Below are 23,084 nucleotides of genomic sequence, written 5' to 3' on the forward strand. Positions count from 1 at the left end.
CTCATCCTTTCCAGTCATCCTACTTGTCCACTTGATTCTATTCTCCCATCTCATCTCCTTTAAGCCTTTTCTCCTGCAGATGTACCCGTACCACGCCATAAAATCTTCCCTTCACACTGGTGTTTTTCCTCAAGTTTCATTCTTAATTCACATTTGCTGGTTGCTTTACTTCTTACTGAGGGTCCCTGAGGGCCAGGCAAACCATATCTCCTTTGTCTCCTTTCAGACCATTCACACCCTGTGGATGCATTACCGCACTCTAAATAGTATCACGCATAGTACATTATGTGAAGACCACAAGCATCAACAAATTACATTTCTGGATCATTCTACCTGTAACTCCAGGGAAGACCATTGATCCTTTTTCTCCTGATATTCCCGGATCTCTATGTCCCTTTTGAACCTTGTGACCCTAAGAACATGTATTGTGGAACGTGGCATTATATTAATTGTTGGCATAGGATTTGAATAAATAACTTAAAATGTGTTTACGCACAGAAAACAGAAATGGGTCACGCTGGGACAGAAAACAGAAGCAGAAACATTTAATCCTCGCACTTTCATCATCCAGGCCAGGAAGTCCAGGAACACCCTGCCACCCTGTGAAAAACAACAACAACAACAAAACGTATGTAAAGGCTGGAACAACTGCAATCACATTAGCATTTGACTTCACAAAGTTTATGGTCACATTGTTAATAGATTAAAGGGTCATATGATGGATTTTTTCTTTAATGTGTTTTATGTAGTTGTTTGTGCATGTATAGGATCTGGAATAGTTACATTACATTTCTGATGTGAGCTATGTGTTCGGCCAATTATAATGCACTGTATCAGCTGGCCAATCAAAGCAGACTAAGCTTTGAGAGAGAGGGGCATAGAGGAAATCCAATAATATAGTATTTGAAATTAAAATCAAAGCATGTCAACATATCTCTGTTACTCCAATACACAAAATAATAATTTTTAAAATAGCATCATTTGACTCTTGGGTTGTTACCTTTATCCCCTTTGTGGTCCAACTGGTCCAGGAGGCCTAGGGGACCCTAAGTCACAAAAGAAGAACAACATAAGATAAACATAATATGAAAATATATGCACCAAATATTTATTTCATCATTTATGTTTGTTTTGAAAACTTAATGGCAAAGCACACAAGGGACACATTTCACACATTTTGTTATATACTTGTCATTTCTCATGAGGATAACAAGATCAAACTGACAGGTTTAATCTGAGCACTCTGGAATATAGATATTGAGAAAGAGACAAAAACTTTCCACACTTTGATCCTTTGTTACAAATGAAGTCTTAGCTTAAGTCAAACAAAACAAATGTTAACAAATATTAGTACAGCAACGCAGTGTTTCACAAGACACCTGTAAGAGAATTATCAGAATTACGTAGACACTTTTATAGAGGTTCATACTGATCAAAAGTATGAGCACATATAAAACACAGACAAATAGAGGTGAATTAACAGAATCGTAATAGTAGCTATCTTCTGTAGTCGTGGTCAGGAAAGAGGGAAGGTAAAAGATAAGGATTACAGTTATGTATCAGACCAACCTTTCTGTCTGACCATTAATTTTCATGCCTCACACTTATGAACCACTACTGTAGAACATTATCTATGCATTGTTGCGTGTCTTTGAATTATCTAAAAGTTGATTCAGCGGAACAGTCTTTCATAGTTTTATGCTTAACCTACTACTGATTCTTCAATTACTTGACCAGCGCTACTGGAGCGCTTTTTGGCTTTGAGATATGAAAGCTGTCTTGACTCTGTGCAGCCTTGAATACAGCCTGTGAAACATGACATCCAAATTTAAAGGTGATGAATAGGTTATGATTGCACTTAACCTGAAGAGCTTCCTGATGTTTCCCCATGTAGAAATCTATGATTTCAGTTTGTACTCTCTGGTCACCTTTGTCTCCAGGTAATGGCTCCTGAACAAACACAGCATATTCACTTATGTATGTAAATATATATATATATAAGATATATATATATATATAGTATATATATATATATATATAAACACTCAGAGACATGTGGAATATTAAATCATCCAGACAAATTTTTGTATTTTAAAGCTTATTTAGAGGTGGGTAGAGCAGCCTAAAACTTTAACTTTTAAGTAAAGTACAAACATATTGGTAGTTTGTCCAGCCAAATAATAATGATACATTTGTAGATTTGCTTTCAATCTACTGTAGGCTCATTCAATGCCATTTATACTCTCCACGCTCTTTCCTGTTATGCATCAAGCGTAAGAGAGAAACTGCTTCAAATAATTCAGTACATTGCAGAGCGCTGAATAAATCTATACAAACCGTTTTTCCAACTAAGACTGTTTTGCCCGTTGGTTTGCTCAAGACTTTGAAACGTAAATCGTCCGTGAGGTGTCAGTGTATCTTGTTACTGTCTGTTTATTCACCAGCTGCCTTACAACATTATGCCCTAGGATTTGTGAACAATCAATAAAACCTGGGACCGTTTGGTTTCATTCAGTCAAGTGCAACTCATTAGCAAATTAAAAAAAAACTAAACAAAAACAGGTTCATGCAACATGAGCAATGAAAATGCTGTAAGAATAAAGCTAATGTACCAAAAAGAAACTTAGACTTCTCCACTTACTTGTGATCCTGTTGGGCCTACATCACCTTTGTCTCCTAAATCCCTGCACTTGACCAACATTATATTTAAATACTTCCAGCACATGTTCTTTGCTTTATTAATATGTAGGAATTTTTATTTGCTTCTGAATACCTTAACTCTTATTATTTAATCTGTTTTAGCTTTTAATGCACAAAGACTGACCTTTGAACCTTTCTCACCTGGTGTTCCTGGTCTCCTGCTCTCCTTTATAATTATTTGGAAAACAGTAGAGAATTATCAACAACACATTCAGAGGGAACATACGAAAACACTAATTGTGTGTGTAATCTGACTAATTATGGGCTTGCATGTTACTGGTAAAAACAATAAATGCCTTTTTTTCCCCTCTTGAGAATTGACACCATATAACATTTTAAGACTTAGTCTTTCAAAATCAGACATTAAGCTTATTTGAACACTTACACTTATTTCTTTTTTTAATTTATCTAGACTGAGGAAAGAACTTCTTGCAGAAATTACCTACAAATATGTACTTAACATAATCTAACTGCAGGTAATGATGATAACATAAAAGACAAAAAAATAAAAGAAAAAAATACTGAATGTCTGGGGCAAATCTCATTCAAAAGAAATATTTCCTGATGAAAAATAAGAAAATCTTCTTTCTTATGCTTTAAAAACATATCCATACAGCCATTTGTCAAACTGTTTATTCTCTGTGTAGGTCATCATGGACGTATAACACCAAGCTTGATTCAGATTAAAACAACATTCTGTTTCTGGAAAATACGTGATTTAAGTGGCGCGTGGTATACATAGCGAAATGGCATGTACTGGATATTATCTGCTTTATTGTGATACTGAAATTTGACTAATGACGCACAAGCACTCTATATACTGTTCATCTTACCTTGTGCCCTGCTGGACTCGTTTTCCCACCACTGCTCACCTCTTGCCATGCGGTCCTTGTTCTCCTCTCTCTCTTTACAAAATGTTTGTCTCATTGATGCAAAAATACAGTTTAAAGTGGGTACACATTTTTATATTACAAAAGTGATTACAGACCAGTGGTTGAGCCAACCAGAGACCACTGTAAACGGTGTAACTTTGTCTCCTCAATAAATGTTACCATGATTTACATTTTGATATATATTAATATAATTTTTGTATAGTAATTATAATAATAATAATATTAAAGTACATCATATTGTTGATGATTTCAATATTTTATTGCAGCAGAAGTAAATTAGAAAAGTACATGTTGTTAATAGGAGTTCGGAAAAGCATTTTAAAAAATTGATTATTTATTTATATGCTGTTTTCTAAAGTTTACTAGAATTAAATCTAGCTGAATTAAACTAATTTTTTCTTCACGTGTGGGTATTCTTTCAAAATATCCTGTAGAGGGCAGTAGTGTTATTGCTGCATCTTGGAAAGTCATTGATTGGATTTTTTCATAAGTGTCCTCACTGCATTGTTTCTCTTCCATAAATCTTACTTTTATATAAATTAAGCTTTTTCTCTCAAAGTAGACTGTACTTCAACTTTTTAGTCATTTGTTGTTTGTTCACCTTTCTTTCAGTCCTTAACAGAGCCTATCATTTTGTGACTACTATACAGACAGGTAGATAGGACAGACAGGCTGCACAGCATGACCATCACCAGCTGTTACAAACACACCTTAGTTCCTCACAGGCTCAAAGTCCAGGGCTCACCTTGAGGGGACTACAGGAACCAGGTTCACTCCTGCACAAAGAAGAAACAGCAATGTAATCCTCTGTCAATTAATAGGACTCAAATAAAAAGATGGAATACTGTAGACAAAATAACAAATAAAACAAAAATCTAATGTAAAATACTTGTAGTACAGTGGTACCACACTTAAAGGAGTGAATTGATATTTTCACCACATTCTCATTCCCAACTTGTCACATACGAACTCCTTGTTTGTGACTGCTTGTAGTCACGCGTTGACCACCATTTAGCACTGATTTTTCGATATGCAGGTTCTTCCATTGCTTTGAATCAGAAACCCTTGGCATTAATATGCCAACTGCAACTCATACTGGGAATGTTATCGTCGAAGATTAAATATTATATTGATGCACAATACTGCCATTATTGCATACATGTTTGAGTTCAATATAAACAGTCACAACTGTTTTATTTATATTACAATTATTTAAACATTTATGAGCACATGAACCCAATCCCTAAACTTAAGTAATCTGTCAATAAAACATAAGATATAAAACAGACCACTGCAAATAAGATTTGACAGGTGTCATAATTTATTCTAAAAGTATTCATGTACTTAAATGGCTTTGTTCTCACTGGAGCAGTTAAGTCCATTTCCATTGACAGAAGTCAAAACCATAAAACCAAAATAGAAAACTAGACTTTAACTACCTTCACAGCAAAAGCTTGGAGCTAAGCTCACTGAGGAGGATGATTGGTTGGACTAGGAATTGTTCCTCTTACTTTATTTGTTTTGTCCCTGAGGCATGTTGGTCTTGTTTATACCAGAGAGTGCAAACACACACAAATACATATGCAAAGGCAGCGCCAGAAAGCCTTTACCCTAGCCTCGGTTGTGAAATGCTGGTTGGCTCTGTGAGCGACAATGAGAGCGGATCATTTTCAAAGATGACAAACTGTGAGTGTGTTACTTCACATAAAAGACATCAGGTATGGTTTCAGAAGACTCGGAATGCAAATATAGCTTGCTTCCAGTAACGCTTTTACTGCTTGTTTATGGTCAGTTTTTTTATTTATTTGCCTGTTAGTGTGTGTTTTATATTGTTCAAACGTGGTAGGTTTAGGTAGAGTTTGTGCTATAAACTATACTATAAAACGAAACTATAAATGTATATAAAATTATAATATACATTTTGCAATAAATGCACGCACGTAGTATGAGGACCCTGGGCGCAGAAAAAGTGACACTAAAGGCACTTCACACAAAAAAAAAAAAAAAGTAATGACAAAGGGTTCCTGACCAAAAGTCAATATGTGACTAGTCGGGAGTGGAGAACTTTGATGTTTTCAGAGCCAGTTAATGAAAAACATTCTAACATTCAATCATTGAACACTATGAGCGCATGGGTCCCAATTTCAGAAACCTAAAAAAGACTCACAGAGAGCATCACATTTGCACAATGTTAGCATTCAGTACCTCCAGCCTCTAAGTGAAAACAGGGTTATATAAACCAGGAGTGATTTTTAATAAGGCCAGCAGGTTGTAAAATAAGCAAAAGTACACAGGCAAAACAAACTAAAACAGCAACAAGCATTAGATCATGCCTATTGGGAGCATTCTTTTTGTAAATTGCTAACTTTTTTTCTCTTTGCTCCAGTGGTTTTCACTCACTTTCGATGAATAAAAAAATCAAAATCTGGTAATATATATATATATATATATATATCTATAGCATTTTTTAGACAGTTTGATCCTGAATATCTGCAATTGGCTTTTCATTTTCAGTCTTAGAAGGAAAGAAGTTTATATGTTCCAATACATTATGCAAAGTGGTGAAATCTCTGGAAGAGTGCTCTGTATGGATTCTGACACACTTATGGATGTTAATGCACTGTTTCACTGTTGTGGATTCTGTTTGAAAATCATAACACAAGCCTGGGTATTTATAAGAATACGTAGGATAACCTGTGCAAAATCCAATCTAGGTTTAATGCCAGGTTTAATCTGGGCAAAATCTGATTCACTGATGCTGGCATTTCCTAATTATTTTTATGTTAAATCGATGATTCCTAATAATGTGCATTTGATAAACTAATATAGTGCATTCTGCTTTAAAACTAAACTAAACCATGTCAAACAGACTAATATGAAGGGATACACTTTGACGCTTATGTAGCTTCACATTTCAACAACTCTTTATTGGTTGCTGGATATGGGGATGTATGGAATCAGAGGTTTTAAATTTCATGAAGACACAATTACTTAATCCTGGGGAGTCCAGGCAGCCCTGAAGCCTGGGCTCACCCTATGTAGAAAAAGGGAAGTGCAACAAAATTACAGCCAACCAAGCCACCACTTCATGATGAGCCTGGAAACTGAGCTCAACCACAATGGTTTCCCAAAGCCACAGTATCAAAAGATTGGCCCTGTCCACTTTACTCAAGTGAAACCATCTAGTTAAAGCTATACATACATTGGCTATCTATTGGTGCTTGTCACATGGATCATTTCACCATACTTTTCAAATTAATGTTACTGCTATGTAAGCGTGGAACAATTATATCTGAAGGTTTTGCTTTATTCTATCATTTGACAGATAATATGGATAATATGGATCCCATTAGGCCTATGAAATGTATTATTATATTAATGCATATAAGTATATTAGTACACCCAATGAGATGTACAAAAGTACAATTTTTACATAACAGATCAAGTCATTTCACAGTTAGTCATACATACTCACTGAAATAAATAAGTGGGTAGGAGTAGTGGCTCAAATGTTGAGGTCAAGTAGATCCCAGACTGTAGACAGGTGGAGGATTGTAAGCATTCACAAGATTTTCTTATGTGCTGTAAATATGTTAAACATTTCTGGTGAGAGAGGAACTCAAACTGATCTCTCTTTGGTCTCATACTGAATTTGAGTAGATTAATTATTCAGAGAAGCTCTAACAGTGCTTTACTGTACAAAACAAGAAAAGTAATAAAGCGTGATGCAAACGCACAAAGAAAAAAAAAATACAAAGTGCAGATAAAACTGTAATGCCATGGCCATATTTATACTTTTATCAGATGGAAATAAAGTGTGTTCTGAGTCTATGGGCTATGAAAGTTGTCCCCTTGCAATGAAAAACACTTCAGCCATAAGGTTGAAAGAATTTGCTGAACTAGTTAATGACAACATGTTTTATTAAAGTCTCCTGCAGTCAAAATGTTGTCCTTAAAACTCACTCTAAAAGCTCATACATTTTAATATATTTTATATATAATTTAGCATATGAATGTAACTCACACCCTTGTTTCTACACATTAGTGATGACTCTCACTAGCGCTCTGCCTTTACAGAACTGTTAATTATATGTTGAATAATAGATCCTTGACGTGATTGGTTATTGCCTTTGGGTATACTGAGCATCGGCGCTGGATTTACAGATTAGCACATGGTTCTGCCTAAAAGCATTTTAAAACAATCACAGGGGCAAAATAAATAACATTAAGAACTTGATTTTCACTATGGAGGACTAATAAATTATCAGTGTTCTCCATTAATAAATAATCCAATGGCTAGGGTCACTTGTTCTATAAGTGTGATTACTCAATGGCTTGAGTACAACAGAGCTTTGCATAATTTTACCTTTGTCCTCCGGCCACTCTGGCTCACCAGGCTCACCCTGTAGTAAGAAGAATTCCAACAGTACCTCATCTGCACATACTAAATGAAAGATAACAAGTAGGATTTATTAAAACACAGACTTAAAGATTCTGTCTTACCTGATTCCAGCAGCAGAGGATCCGCATCACCCTGTGAGATATAAAAATCATGGTAAATACATTTCATTAAACTGAGTCTTTGAAAGTATAGTATCTTCCTATTCCACGTGGGGAGAAATTGTGGAAATCATATGGCTGCTGAGCATGCTAAAGCCTTAAACACGGTGCACAAAATAGCTGTACTGCTATCCAAACACCAGATTATGTGGATCATCTTGCTCAGCGCTTCTATTTAGTTGCATTTTATGTTGCAGTTTAATGGGAATAGAGATGCTGGGTAATGATGATGCTTAATGTAAAAACTTCATAGTGAAATCTTGTTGCAGCAACTGTTTTAAGTAAACTTCAAAATATATAACAATCGTGGATTTTAACGAGTGCAGGGAATCTACTTTCCTGGAGCTGACATGGAAGACAGTTTAGAAATGCCTGTGGTTAAGCTAGAACTGATTTGGTATAATGTGCTGGTAGGAATTTTGTAGCTAAGGTCATGAGCATCATGGAGCAAGTTCATTTAAGGCTACAGCTTCTGTATTAATAGACACTCAGTTAGTACCTTGATGTTATTATGCCCATATTTCCACGCACTATTTAAAACCTCCACATTCCGTCAGGTGCGTTAATGAAGTTAAATATCACTGGCAATGAGCTTCTAATGATGATAGTAATCAGCTTAATATGTCTTGTAAGCTAATGTTTAAGCACTAACAGTTGGAGTACCATCATTTCATTTCATTTGTCAAACAGAGATTCAGTGGAAACTCAAGGATTTATGCCAGCATCATATATCAAATCAAGGCAACCTGAAAAATATCATAAAATATGCTAGTCTAATTGTTTACTTATACTACATACATAAACACCATGCACTCATCTGTGTCACATTAAACAGATGTGTGCCAGTGCAGAGCAGATCATTGACATTCAAAACAGTGGGATGGTTGAGTTCAGTCTGGGTGAGAGAGAGCTGGCGCAGCGGGTCTGCACAGGTGCAGCAGAAGATCTGAAAATGCCTTCCCGCTTCAAAGCTGCACATTTCCCAAAGGAACAATATCTGGAAAAACACCGCTTTCAATCTCCTTGAGAAAGACAAGCAATGAGAAAGCTCTCCATCTTGGTCTTCTGCTTTATTTTAGCAAGTTTTAGCCTCATACTTCTGATCAGACATCAGACAAAAATGAAGTTTTAAAGTGGTCACCGCTTAATATGCATTGTGCTTTTGTCTCTTTTTCTGCTAAGCTATTACACCAATAATCAAATAATTCAGTGTTTTCTTGGTTTCTGCAACAGCAGAAATAAAATTAAAGCTTAATAACATTTAATTAGGTAGTCAGGTGGACGTCTTGGGGACCAGTCGATAGAAGATGATTGGTTCTGTGTGGAAAGAGCAGCTGAGCCCACTGCTGCTGCTGAATTCTGAGCTAAGAGGCAGCTGAGGAAAGAATGTCTCTGGCTTTTATAGTCATCATTATAATGCAAGCTTTAATTCCTGCATTTTTACAGCAAATGAACTACATAACAGTTATAGCTAGATGTCAGTAAACCATTTCTGCTCTGCCCTAATCAGTACCTTCACGGTTTCTATTTTCTTCTATGAATATTATTAGTACACAATGAATGGATGAGTGTTTATGCCAAGAAAGAATATCAAATTGAAACTGTCTGGCCCAAAGGCATATTTGTTTCTACTTTAGAGATCAGTATAAAGTTAAAAGAACAATACATCAAAAGCTGCATTCTGTTGTGCATCTGTCAAATATTGGCAGAGATTTATATTGGTAAATAATTTATCACATATGGTTCTGATTAAGTTATGTCTCCAGGCCTTTTATGTTATTCCATTACAGAAGCCACCAGTTTGCAAGCATGAAATGCCATGTGACTAATGACTTACAAAAACCCATTTACAGCTAATACCACTCTGTTTTGTCAGCAAAAGAAAACTGCTTTCTTTGCTGCTGTTATCATTTCATTTGTTTTTCAGAAGTACTGCAGCATGATATGAAATGTAATGATTGAACGTGGCTTATTCGGTCTCATAAAAATTTGAACAAATACACACAAGGTTTCATCTATTTTTAATACTCATAATAAACCAAGAAATGGGGAGCGGGCAATGACAGATTGCTCGATGTGAGACCGCTTTATTTATGTTTTCTAAAAAGGAGGAGAAGCAGAGGAGAAGCTCTAATAAAGAAAATATAAAAAATGACACAGTCACAGTCATTATTATCCAGGATCTGCTTACAGAGGACCTGTAATGCAATAGTGATGTTGTCAGCATGAAGGTCATGATTTTTATTATAAAGAAAACTGCTTGGTACAGTTTATAGACTGACTGAACTGCAATACTCGTACACATTTTAAACTAAAGGCAACTAAATCAACTGCAGTAATTGAAAGTCAACTACTTTGGGATGTATATAAAGTCAGGGTTAACGGTGTGTAGGTTTTATATCTGTATGTTTATGCTTATATTTATGCAGCACTACGTGTAATTTTGACTTGAAATGTGTGATTTCTAATGTAAAAGCACACTGAGACTCCACGATGAGTGAAGAAGAGGTTCTGTAGTGTGAAAATGCCAGTCCTTGAACCGCAGCAACTCATTCTTCAGACGAGGGCTGCAACCTAAGATTGCAGGAACTGTCCGAGACTGTACTGCTGTACCTATAGCACCAAACCAAAAAGCTTTTTTGAAATTTAATTAAAAGAGATTTATTTATGTTATGCTTTTGACCCAACAGGATTTTTTCTACCTTTGAGATCTGATTTTAGTGGCAAGTCACTAATTACACACCCAGTTAAATATTTCTATACATACCACCAAGGGTATTGTCGTGAAGTACAGCTGCTGTCATGGGTGTGGTTTGTTAACAGCAGAGCGCAGGTGAATGAGCATAAGGTAAAGTAAACGCTTTAATCTTCTCAGAACCGAATAAAATAATATCTTTACAGGCAGGGAGACAGGACAAAACCACACGACATTAAAGATTTAGAACTGGTTTAACACGCAGGATCAAACTAGAACTTAAATACAAACGGGAAATCACTAAATTAACTAGACACGGTGAAAATCGCTAAGACAATTAACTAAAGTGGGTCATAGAACATATGGTACCCGACAAAAACAAGCGCCCACAATTACTCAGATATGCATTTAATGCCATCCAATCACATACATTAAAGTTAAACCAGCTAAATATTCAAAATGGCTTGTAATTTAGCTGAATATTTTGAATTAAATGTGTAAAAATAAAGAGAAAAATCTTAAATGTAAGAATGCATAATAAAATTAATCTAAAAATCTACTCCCTCACGTAATAAAAGCTTTGTTCGTGATTCGAACACAAATTAAGATATTTTGATGCATCTCTGACCCTCCCAGATAGCAATGTAATTAATACAATCAACATCTGACATCAGTGATTTAACAGTAACATTACAAAGAAACGAGAATACTTTTCATGAGCAACAAAAACACTTAATTTCAGTTTGTCTCTCTGCTCACCATAGCATCATTTTGGACTTAATGCAAAACAGTGTATGCTTTCACAAGGATATACATGTGTGTATAAGCTTACGGATTCGGGAATATATATGGGGTATATAATAATCACATATTAATGTAAAAATTTCATTTTGGGGTGGAGTAACTCAAATTTTACTCTTTTTGATAAAAGCCCATTATGTGCATGGGTGGAAATGTTTCTCAAGCAAATTTCTATCATGTCCTCTTTTCTGTGTTCAAGCGGAGGCCCTGCATGTGCATGTGCTGGGATTACCAATGGTACAGTCCAGTAACCTGGAGTCAAATGTATTATCATTGTTCTTTCTTCTTATGAATTTATTGATTGATTTATTGACTTATAGATAGATTGCTGTTCAAACTCTAATTCTGACAGCACATATTCATCGTGTAGAGAATCCATTGGTAAACAAGTGATGAAATACTACATTTTTACATATCTGTTTCTAATGAGGAAACAAGCTCATCTACATCTTTGATGGCCTGATGGATAATTGTTAGCAAATATTTTTTTTTGCTTGAGCTATTCTTTTACCTGATTATATTACTATCACTATAAAATGCAAAACTTATAGAATATAAATAAAATTATTTTTTGTAATCTAAATTTAAATCAAATTTGCTAAATTTAGTTTTTCATTTAATAATGCAGTTAGAAACTATAATAATTTCACAGTGCAGAATGAGTCCTATGAGTAGCATAAACAATTTAGGCTGACCTTCTCCAGGTCACCTTTGGCCCCTCCTCCTCCCATGTCTCCTGGCAGAAAAAGCAAAAGTTTTATTTTAATACATACTGAACAAGCAGTGTTGCCTCATCATGTTGTATAGTAAAATGTAAAATTGCATATAAAACTTGTCTCTGGTTAAAAGTTCATATACTATTTAAAAGCAGGAGCTATGACTGCTGGAGGTGGAATGATGGGTATTGGATGTGTCTATCCCTAGAACACTTTATTTCAAGGACGCTCAGGTTATGTTAGCTTAGCATGCTACTCCTATTACTAAATTCCATGCTTTTTGGTAACTGTAAGCATATAACATCATCACGCCATCTGTACCTTTACACAGTTTTGTAGTTTTTCCCGTGAATGTCAAAATTCATCTAACAGTTCCAAGGATAGCATGCAAATAAATAAACTTCATGGCAGGTACACTTTTGAAAGTTTGCAACCTTGAAACCTAGTGTCTGCCAGATTGTAATAATACTATACTGTCATATATGTACAAGTAATGGGGCAAATACTACTCTTTGAACGATTAAACCACAAAGGATTTCTGTCCTTCCTATGCTGTGTTTTTGTTATTGTTGTCGTAATAGTGCTCATCTAATACATCAACTGTAGGGGATTTGAAGATCTCGAAAATTAAATTTATTGTAGCCTAAGTAAACGTGTAATATTTGTAATGAAGTGGCAGTGGTGGTGATAAAACACTTTGTCCTGTCTTTGTGTAATTCCAGCCATTTTAGGCTGCATACGTAAAGTCTGGATACACATAAGTCTATATTGAGTTTGAGTCTACTTTACTAAATTTGATTTATTAGAAACTATCTGGTGTTTGACACATTAAGTCTAAATTTAGTCTAAATGAGCTATTGGTCTAAATGTTGGTGTAAACCTGTGGTTGAGGATATGTCTGCCAACAGCATCAAGATATAATCCTAGTAGTTGATCCAAAGGCATAAAAAGTAAAGGCCATTGCACATTAAACAGCTGTATTAACACTGTGTTCTGAGCAGTACCAGGTTACCATCCTTGAAATTAATTAACTTTCATTGAGAATAAAGTGCTTCTGACAAGAAGCCTAAACTTTTCTATTCCTATGTTGTGCATTTGGGCTGCCACTGTGAAACTCATTTAAGAAAGGATCTTTTGGAAGACATACATCACAGTGCATAAAATTAGAGTAAATGTATAATTGCTACACTATAATTAAAATTCCTTTGTCTTCAGTCCTGCATTTGCTCTTTTTACTCACATTCATCCAGTATGACAGATGAGAAGTTGCAGAGCACTCTTCCTTTGTTCAGATTTCACACAAGCTATCTAATACCTAGCCTGATTGCATTTTCCACCAATTTACTAGAAAAGATTCAGATTTCATCTTGAGATACTTCACAAGTTCTAATAAATTGAAAACTGTTCCTTGTTCACAGTTGTCTACCATCTGCCAAGAAAGCAGATGCTGAGTTCAAGTGAACACTTCTAACCTTTTCAAAGTTTTACTCTTAAATGCAGCCTTTGAACATAACATTGTATTGTTCTGGGGTAGAGTTTGGCAGAATATAACCCTACCTAATAACCAAAACTAGCTCCCCACCCCAATATTTAGTCAGTGGTTAATGGAATTAGGCTATTAATGTTAACAAATGATATATTGATTAATAATTATTTAAAAAGAATTATTGGCCTGATAATGATTAACAGGCTAGTCTTACTACAACAAAGTTTATAGTTAAGAACTAACATCGCAGAGCCTATAAATCCCAAAATTGCAAAACAAAACACTACAGAAAAAACATGATTAGATAACTGAGGGGAAATATTTTACCTTTTCACCCTGTCTCACCTCTGTCACCCTGTTGGAAAGAGAATTAAGCAGTGGTAAATATTAAAATGCTATAAACTCAAAACATTAAAGCATGCTTAAACGCACAGCTTGGTAATATTACTTCTGGAGTTCATTCTTTTTAGAATATGAGACTCCGTGACCTTCTAGTATTTTACACTGACCTGTGATATAATTGATTTGAAATAACCCTTACTCTCTCCCAGACATGCAGGCCTAATACATACTCTGAAAACACAATAAATCATCTTTGTATAAGAATAACTGATGACGGAGTTAAGCTTGTTTATGTATCAGTCTATGTCTCTCAACAGCTCTCTACGAATTACATTTCTCTCCTACTAATAGTTTTAGACCAGGTACTGTGTGTTTGCTGCAAATAATTGTACAGCTTATAACCTTTAACCAATTAGGTTGACAGCCCTGTGTTATATGATAACAAGTGATCAGAATTTTATGATTTTACAGTTTTTCTCAAACGATTTGACACATTTGTCCAAAACCAGGTCCCTGTTCTCAAAACAGTTAACACGGTGGTTCTCAAACAAATTCCATACCAATTGCAAACAATACACACAACCCTGTCAAATGTTTTCACAATAGTTAATACAATCAACCAAAACTTTAAGATATCTGGAAAAAAAAGATTTTATACAAATCACAAACATTCACACTCCTCTCCAGTATTTCATTTATTTTTGCTGTAGGCTGAAATTATTTGGGTTTGACATAAAAAGATGAACATGAGGCAGGATATTAACATTTTAGCTTTTCCAGGTGTTCATGTCTGGATCGACGAATAACTTAGAAGATAGCACCTTTGTTGAAACTGGCACAAGTGTTTTTTGTTGCAATGGTGTGTCCAATCAAAGGTGGTATACGTGATTTCTGGCAGCCAATGTTGGTTTTTAAATCACTAGTGTTTAAAAAAGAGAACAAAACTGTTGGTTCATGTCTTGCTGGCGATCTGTGACTCCAGACAGCAAGACTTTGTGATGTATCAAGAGCCATGGTATCCAGGCTAATATCCAGCATGCCACCAAAAAGGATTAACCACATCTAAAAGGATTAACTGGGATGCAAGAGGAAGCTGTCTGAAAGGGAATTTTGTATCCAAATAACATAAAACCACAGCTGCCCAACTCACTGCAGAATTAAATATGCACTCTCAACCTCCTGTTTCCACCAAAACTGTCCATTGGGAGCTCCATAGGTAAATATACATGGCCGGGCTACTTATAGCCAAACATTCTGGAGGACCATGTGCATGAACATTGTATCGTAATAGGGTGTGCCATGTATTCAGGGATGATGATGCACCAATACACACAGCATGACTGGCAACAGAGTGGTTTGATAGGCATGAAAGAAATTATTGAGCCACTTTAGGGTGTCTCTGGAGTGAGTCAGGAAATGTTTTCTCCACCAGCATAACATAGTGACCTGACCCACTATTCTGCAAGATTGTGTGCGGAGGAGCCAACGACAGACACAGTGAGTGTGGTGTCAGGCCTCGGAAAGGCTTTTATTAACAAAAATATACAAAATAAAGTGTCCAGGGGAAAAAAGTGTCCAAAATAAACAGGAGAACCTGTGTCCTTGTCGTGCTGCAGGGAAGTGCAGGTCGGGTAGTTTTCCAGGGGGAAGGGTCTAGGTATGGGGCGGAGTCCGGTGGCCACACGCGCTCCCCTCTGTGGGCCGGGGCGCGAGGGGCGGCGGCTTCTTTCCGCGGCTTCTCCTTCGCTTCTTCCCGGTCAGCAGTCAGAAGGGATAAACAGCCCAGCATTCTGGCCCGTCAGCGGTACACGTGTGCAGTGTTCACCAGGACTATGGAGTCCGACAGCACGCTTCTCTGGCGGCCGGGCGAGTCCTTTACACACCCTTCCTGGACCCACGAGGGACACCAGCGTGCATGCACGGGGGAAGAGACCGGTCTCTCGAGGAGAGGCGCATTCGGCATTTAACGGCAGCGGTGACGAGGTTCGATTCACACGCCGCCAGACCTGTCCAATACCACGCCCCTCCTCTCAGACATGCCCACTCTGTCGGGAGCCTGGTGAAGGGCCGTGAATAAAGGACGGGGTGATGATGACAATAAAGGGGAGGGGCAGTCGATCATTACTACTATATATATATATATATATATAGTAAAGGGGTGAAAAAAAAAATCACACAAACAAAGAGAGCTCAAGAAAGTAACTCCCGGGAGGGTGGATTTATTGACAATAAAATGAAGATACATGAAAATGTGTCCCAATCTGTTGTCCCGGTGCTGAGGTAATCATGCTTGTGCTCTTTGGCTTTCCTTGTGTGCTGCAGTGGGTCCGTGCCATGAGGAGTGTGGCTGATCGGTCACACACTGCTATCTGGTAGAGGAAAGAAGACACAGACATTAGTCTCAGTCGATGTGGAGAGATTTTTCTCCTGTGACGTTTTCCTGCTGGCTTTTTCCTGCTGCTGCTGTTTCCTGCAGCTACAGAGGTGAACGCACGTACCTGGGTCTTGTATAAGGGCCTGGGAGCCATTCTGACCACTTCCACCTTCTCAGGGTCACTGTTTATCATATTGGTCTGCCCGGTTTTGGGGAGAACTGTCACGAATGAGGGGCCTGAGGCGTGTGGATCCATATGCAGGCTTTTATTGAAGAAAGGCATGGTCATAGCAGGCAGGCGTCAAACAGGCAAACAGATGTATAGGAGGCGAGGCAATAACAAAAATCCAGAAACAGGCGATGGTCAGGTCAGGCAGCAAACAATCACAGTATCCAAAGACAGACAGGGGTCAAAATCAGAAACAAGAACTCGGAAAACCACAAGGAACTCCGGAAAATGTTAAACAGAACAGGCGAACAATGCAACCTGCAGGTGAGTGACCTGCTACTGAATTTATAGTCCTCAGACAGGAAGTTGTAGCAGAGGGAGTGAATGCAGATCACCCAGAGGTAAGGGCTCCTTCTGCTGGCCTGGTGGACAAGAACACATCAGAGAACTCTGAGCAAGAACTTATTGGGTGTCCCCATGCACACACATGTGATGGGCAGGTATGTTCTACTTTCTGCCCGTGGGCGAGGACATTAGGGCCTGACTAGGGTCACTGCACTGCCGAGTCGAAGAAGGGCGTGGAAGGGTTTCCATTCACTTTCACCTCTACTTCTGATGTGTCTGCTGGGGCATTTTCTCTTGGTGCACGATACAGCCTGCCAGCCAAGTTCTTGCGGGCAGCGCTGGACCTTCAGTGGACATAGGCTGTCTTGTCTTGCACTGAGGGAACTGCAGGCCTGCTCATTGGTCGCCAAGGTGCCCTCAGCACATGCTGCTGCTCCTGACCATTTTTCTCCTTGTGGCATTTTCCCTGCCTTGATGAGCTGCAGGCGTGACAAATCAACCTGTGGGATGCGGTCAGGTGTTCCTCGTTTGTTTCCAGGGCGCTGATGAGTAATCGGGACACTCTGTCACAATATATATATATATATATATATATATATATATATATATATATATATATATATATATATATATATATATATATACACACACACACACACAGTGTGACACAATTCTAAAATTTTTGGCTCTATACAACACCACAATGAATTTGAAATTAAATTAAAAAAACATGCTTTATCGTCAGACTGTCAGTTTTAATTTGAGGGTATTTACATACAAATCAGGTGAACAATGTAGGAATTACAACAGTTTGCATATGTGCCTTCCACTTGTTAAGTAATGGGACAATTGGCTTTTCAGCTGTTCCATGGCCAGGTGTGTGTTATTCCCTCATTATCCCAATTATGATGACCAGATAAAAGGTCCAGAGTTAATTTCAAGTGTTCTATTTGCATTTGGAATCTGTTGCTGTCAACTCTCAAGATGAGACCCAAAGATCTGTCACTATCAGTGAAGCAAGCATCATTAGGCTGAAAAACCAAACGAACCCATCAGAGAGATAAATATTAGGCATGGCCAAAACATGAAAACATGAAACATTCTTAAAAAGAAGGAACACACCGGGGAGCTCAGCAACACCAAAAGACCAGAAAGACCACGGAAAACAACTGTGTTGGTCCTCAAAAACAGGAAGGCCAGATTAGAGTTTACCAAACAACATCTAAAAAAGCCTTGACAGTTCTGGAACAACATCCTATGGACAGATGAGACCAAGATCAACTTGGTCAGCCAGAGTGATGGGAAGAGCAGTATTGAGAAGTAAAGGAACTTCTCATGATCCTAAGCATACCACCTCATCAGTGAAGCATGGTGGTGATAGTGTCATGGCGCGGGCATGTATGGCTGCCAATGGAACTGGTTCTCTTGTAATTATTGATGATGGGACTGCTGACAAAAGCAGCAGGATTAATTCTGAAGTGTTTTGGGCAATATTTTAGTGACACGTTTCTAAAAGCAGTTTTGCGGAGACAGAAAAGACAGAAGGCATAGCCTATATATTCTCTTTTTATTTTGCAAAGCACCACATTTTGCTGTTATTGTGCACCTAACATTTATGAATGATGTATAACATGTATTTTGTGTGACAAAAATCTTAAGTGTCTTTCACAATGATATATATAAAAACAAAAACAGGTGAACTGTGGGGCCTGGTCAGACACTATGTTCTCTGGTATGCCATTGACTCTGAATATGTTTCTCCACAGCAGTGGGCAAGCCCTTAAACACTGTTAATCTGAAAGCAATCCACAGTTGTATAGCAATTAAAGTAAAGTAGGCTGGTAAAGTCTATAGGCAAGTGTGAACAAAAATGTATCATGAATCAAAGTCATTGTTCACTGAATTTCAGGTTGTCCAGAATTTAGGCGAGGTGTGGACATATTGTAAAAGTCCAATTGGCAAGGGCTTGAATAACATATTGTTGATTGGGTGGACATTCCAGTGGTAGTGAATCATCCTGTAAGTCTTGATGGATCTCTACCATGATATCCCCAACTGATCTACTGATCTGACTACAGGACGGCAGTGAAATAGATATGACAAGCTGTTAATTTGAAAGGGTTGAACTGCTCCTTCAAGCCAGTGACTTCACTTCTGTAGTGCAGCCTTCACTGTTGGCCATGTTATAAATCTTACATTAATGAAGAAACCATCAACATTGTTCTAGTGAGCCATTAAACATTGGTTGAATAAAAGCCTTACCAAGGAGCTTTGATAAGTGGATGTATTGTGTGCACCATCTGTACTTGACATCCACCAGAGCAGCTCATGAAGCTGAGAGACAATTCTTGGCAGTATTTAACAGTGGTGAAGTACAAGTAATGAACACTCTCAGGAGGTAGGCTTGTCACTGTCAAAGTCTACAATCAAGAGAAGACTCTAAAAACATGTAATCATAGCCAAAATCATGTAATAAAAACAGAACTACTACTGGAAATACAATCTTTGGATGGCTGAATTTATGATCAACCTGTACCAGAATGATTGGAAGAAAAAGTATGGAGGCATGGGACAGCTCATGGTCCAAAGTATAAAACATGTAGCACTGCCACATAAGGGTGACTTATTTATAACATTGTTGATTGTCACTGTTGATCATTAAATTAATTGTCACCTCACTTTCTGTGTTGTTGCTACCTCGCCGGTGTGGCTTCCTTGAATGATATAAGCCAGCGAGATTTCGGGAGACTTGTGCAATGCCATGTGATCATAACAAGGTTTGTACTCCCGCGTCCCCAAATCACGGAGAAAACATCATCTGTGAAGTATGGAGGAGCAATGTGTGATGCCATGTGCTTGCACAGCTTCCATTGGCACTAGGCTACTGGTCTTTATTGATGACGTGACAGAGGACAGAAGCAGTGGAATACTTCTGAAGTGTATAGGAATATACTCTCTGCCTAGATTTAGTCAAATGGAGCAAAAGTTGATTGGGGGCACTTCAAATGGATGATTACCCAAATCATACAGCAATATCCAGGAGTTTTTCAGTCAGCCTGATTGAGCATGCATTTCACATACTGAGGACTAAATTAAATGCTGGAAGACCCACAAAAACAACACTTGAAGTCAACTACAGGCAAAGAGCGTCACAAAGGAGAAAACCCATCCATGGTTTAATTTATTGCCTTTTTAACTTAATGCATATATTGCCTGTGAAGAATGCTCTACAAAATATTTTAAAAATTAAATTTTATTTATTATTTAATTAATTTAATTATTTATTTACTTAATATATTTCAGCCCCTGAATATGGGGCAGGGGCTGTCAATAAAATGGTTGGTCCTAAGCATTTTATTTTTTTCAACCCCTTGAATTGAAAAGTCTGCTCTTCAATGTCATCTTGATTGTTTTATTTTTAATTCTGTTCTGGTGGCATACAATGCTGAAATTATGAAAAATTGTGCCAGTGTCATGTATCCATCACAATTCTGTAAAACAGTGGTTCTCAAAAGGGCTACGTGAGACTCACCGAGGGGAACTCATAAAACAAAATGCTGAGGTTTGCCAGTCATTTCATTCTACACTCAACTTAAAGTAACATTAAAATCAATCAAAACCAAAATGCCGCTTCTAATATAAAAACAGGAAAATTTAAACCGTCGTAAACGGTCAAATGACATCAAATTACCTCATCTTTTGAAGTCAAAAATAACTGCAGCAACACAATACATATAATAGGGATGCTGCTAAATATGCTGCATTAGCAAATTGCACTGATGTTTATTATATCTGTAAAGTACATTTCAGTTAATAGCATAAAGAACAAATGTTGACAGACTACACTGAGATCGATTTAAGAAACCTTTGTAGATATAGAAACAGACTCAGTGTGATTTATTGTTCCCTGTCAGTCAGTCGCTATGTTGTGACGACAGACTGGAGTCTTACATTGAGCCCTTCTGCTGTCACCCAACTTGGTCTCTCTGCGGCTAACAGAGGATCGGCAGCTGACACATTGAGGGGATCAGAGGGCTACAGTGATTGCTGGGGCTACAGTGATCCAACCCGCAGACCACTTATTACTCTGCAGTACATGTCCTGTCCAATTGCCGGCGATGGTAGGGGGCTATCTCACGGCGGTCCAATCCACCTGGCGCGTTCTTCTGGCCCTGCACAAGATTTCTGCACAGACTCCTCAGTTATCTCATTCTAGCTCAGTCAGCTAGAATGTTGTGCACAGGGATTTGGTGCTTCAGCACCTCATCCAGTTGAAGCTTCAGATCAACTGGGAAAAGAACAATCTCTTCCCCCTACAGTGGACCTCTTTTCTCAGCCTACAGCTAGACTCTGTGAGTATGACAGCGTGTCTTGCAGAAGCAGAATCAGTGCTAACTTGTCTGAGTTCATTCAGAGGCAAGACAGCGGTTCCACTGATACTTTTTCAGAGGCTCCTGGGGCATATGGCTTCTGCAACTGTGTGCTATACGTATTCCGGGGGAGTTCTCTCATGACAACTCATCTTTCCCGGAGAATGGCGACTCCACCTCGAGACGATCCAGCTGATTTGGAGTCGATTCGGAGAGGCTCAGGTCGACCTGTTTACTCCTCACAAATCCTCCCATTGCCGGCTGTTTTATTCCCTAACCGAGGCTCCTCAGCATGGACACGCTGGCACACAGCTGGCCTCTGGCCCTATGCAAATATGTGTTTCCTCAGTGAACCTGATTGCACAGACACTGTTTCTTCCCATGTGTTGGGTAATAGGTAATTGGCTGGAAGAACTGGCCGGTGTCACGCTTGCTGCACCATTCCCCTCTCACCTGGGATCCGAGTGCTGTTTTCCCCAGTAAGTTCTCTGGTTGGCGAACACTGGTTGGACTTCCTCCGACACCCCCGGCAGTCAGACTGGGTGGAGCAGTCTGATGCCAGGCCCAGTAGTGGGGTTGCTTGCCTGATTCCAGTCATCCCCTGTACTGGGCTAGGTGCTCTATATAGCCAATTCTCCATGGAGATCCTATATGTGTATTTTCCACAGTAAGGTTTCCTCTTGTAAACCAGTGTCTTCCCTTGAAAGAGTCTTCTGTCTGTCTCTGCTGCCAGTTGTTCCTCTCCATTCTGGGAGAGTAAGTCTGCCACAGAGGTAAGTTGTATGCTTACTGCCCCAGGTCTGTACATGCTAGCTTCCACATGTCACCCCCCCTTGTTCAGGATGTGGTCTCTGCAGTGTCCTTCTCAGGAAGTCCGCTTCCCCATTGTTCTGCCACCTGTCAACAAATTGAAGAGGTTAGCACCCTTGGAAGGTTGGAAGTGCTTCCGCGTAGAATTCTTCTAATTCAGGAAGAGTGGGCTGGCTTCTCCAGTAGTCATGTACTCACCTCTAGTCCCTGGTGGGTGCCAAGGACAGTGTATTGCTCTGGGGCGATGGGATGGTTACAACATCTGCATGGCATTAGTCTGGCACGTGCTGCTTGCCAACTGTTGCAGTGCGATTGGGTATTAATGAGTTCAGGTTGTGGCGTTTTCCATTGGACCCCAGTCTATCATCACGACATAACTTGTAGTGACTGACAGACAGGGAACATCTTGGTTATGTATGTAACCCTTATTCTCTGATGGAGGGAACAGAGACGTTATGTCCCCTTTGCACAACCTCGAACCATGAGAGCTGAGACTCAAAAAAAAAGGATGTTTTTTTTCTTTCTTTTAATAAAACTCTGTATGACATGAAATTGATCTTGTGATGTAATAAATCTACAAACTGTAACACCAGAAATTCCATCTAATCCTGGTGTACCCATATCTCCCTATAAATAACAACACAATGTGGCCTATTCAGTGCACCACTCTATGAATGCAAACATCCACATCTATAGTCATAAGCCATTAAATAAACAAATAAAATCTCATACTTATGAGCTGGTCTGGTCTCGAATCAGGTAGTGTTATCTTGAACTTTTTAGACTTTTCATGATATTCAGTATATATCTTTTATATATGTAT

At 38.3% G+C, this 23,084-nt stretch overlaps 1 protein-coding gene across 1 annotated transcript in view; it reads right to left on the reverse strand.

Annotated features, from left to right (window-relative positions):
- LOC122347991 (collagen alpha-1(XXV) chain-like) overlaps positions 1-23,084 on the reverse strand; it is a 78,046-nt gene that overhangs the window by 39,902 nt on the left and 15,060 nt on the right. The window lies entirely within an intron of this gene.

Source organism: Puntigrus tetrazona, chromosome 7 (assembly GCF_018831695.1).
Source record: "Puntigrus tetrazona isolate hp1 chromosome 7, ASM1883169v1, whole genome shotgun sequence".
Taxonomy (NCBI): domain Eukaryota; kingdom Metazoa; phylum Chordata; class Actinopteri; order Cypriniformes; family Cyprinidae; genus Puntigrus; species Puntigrus tetrazona.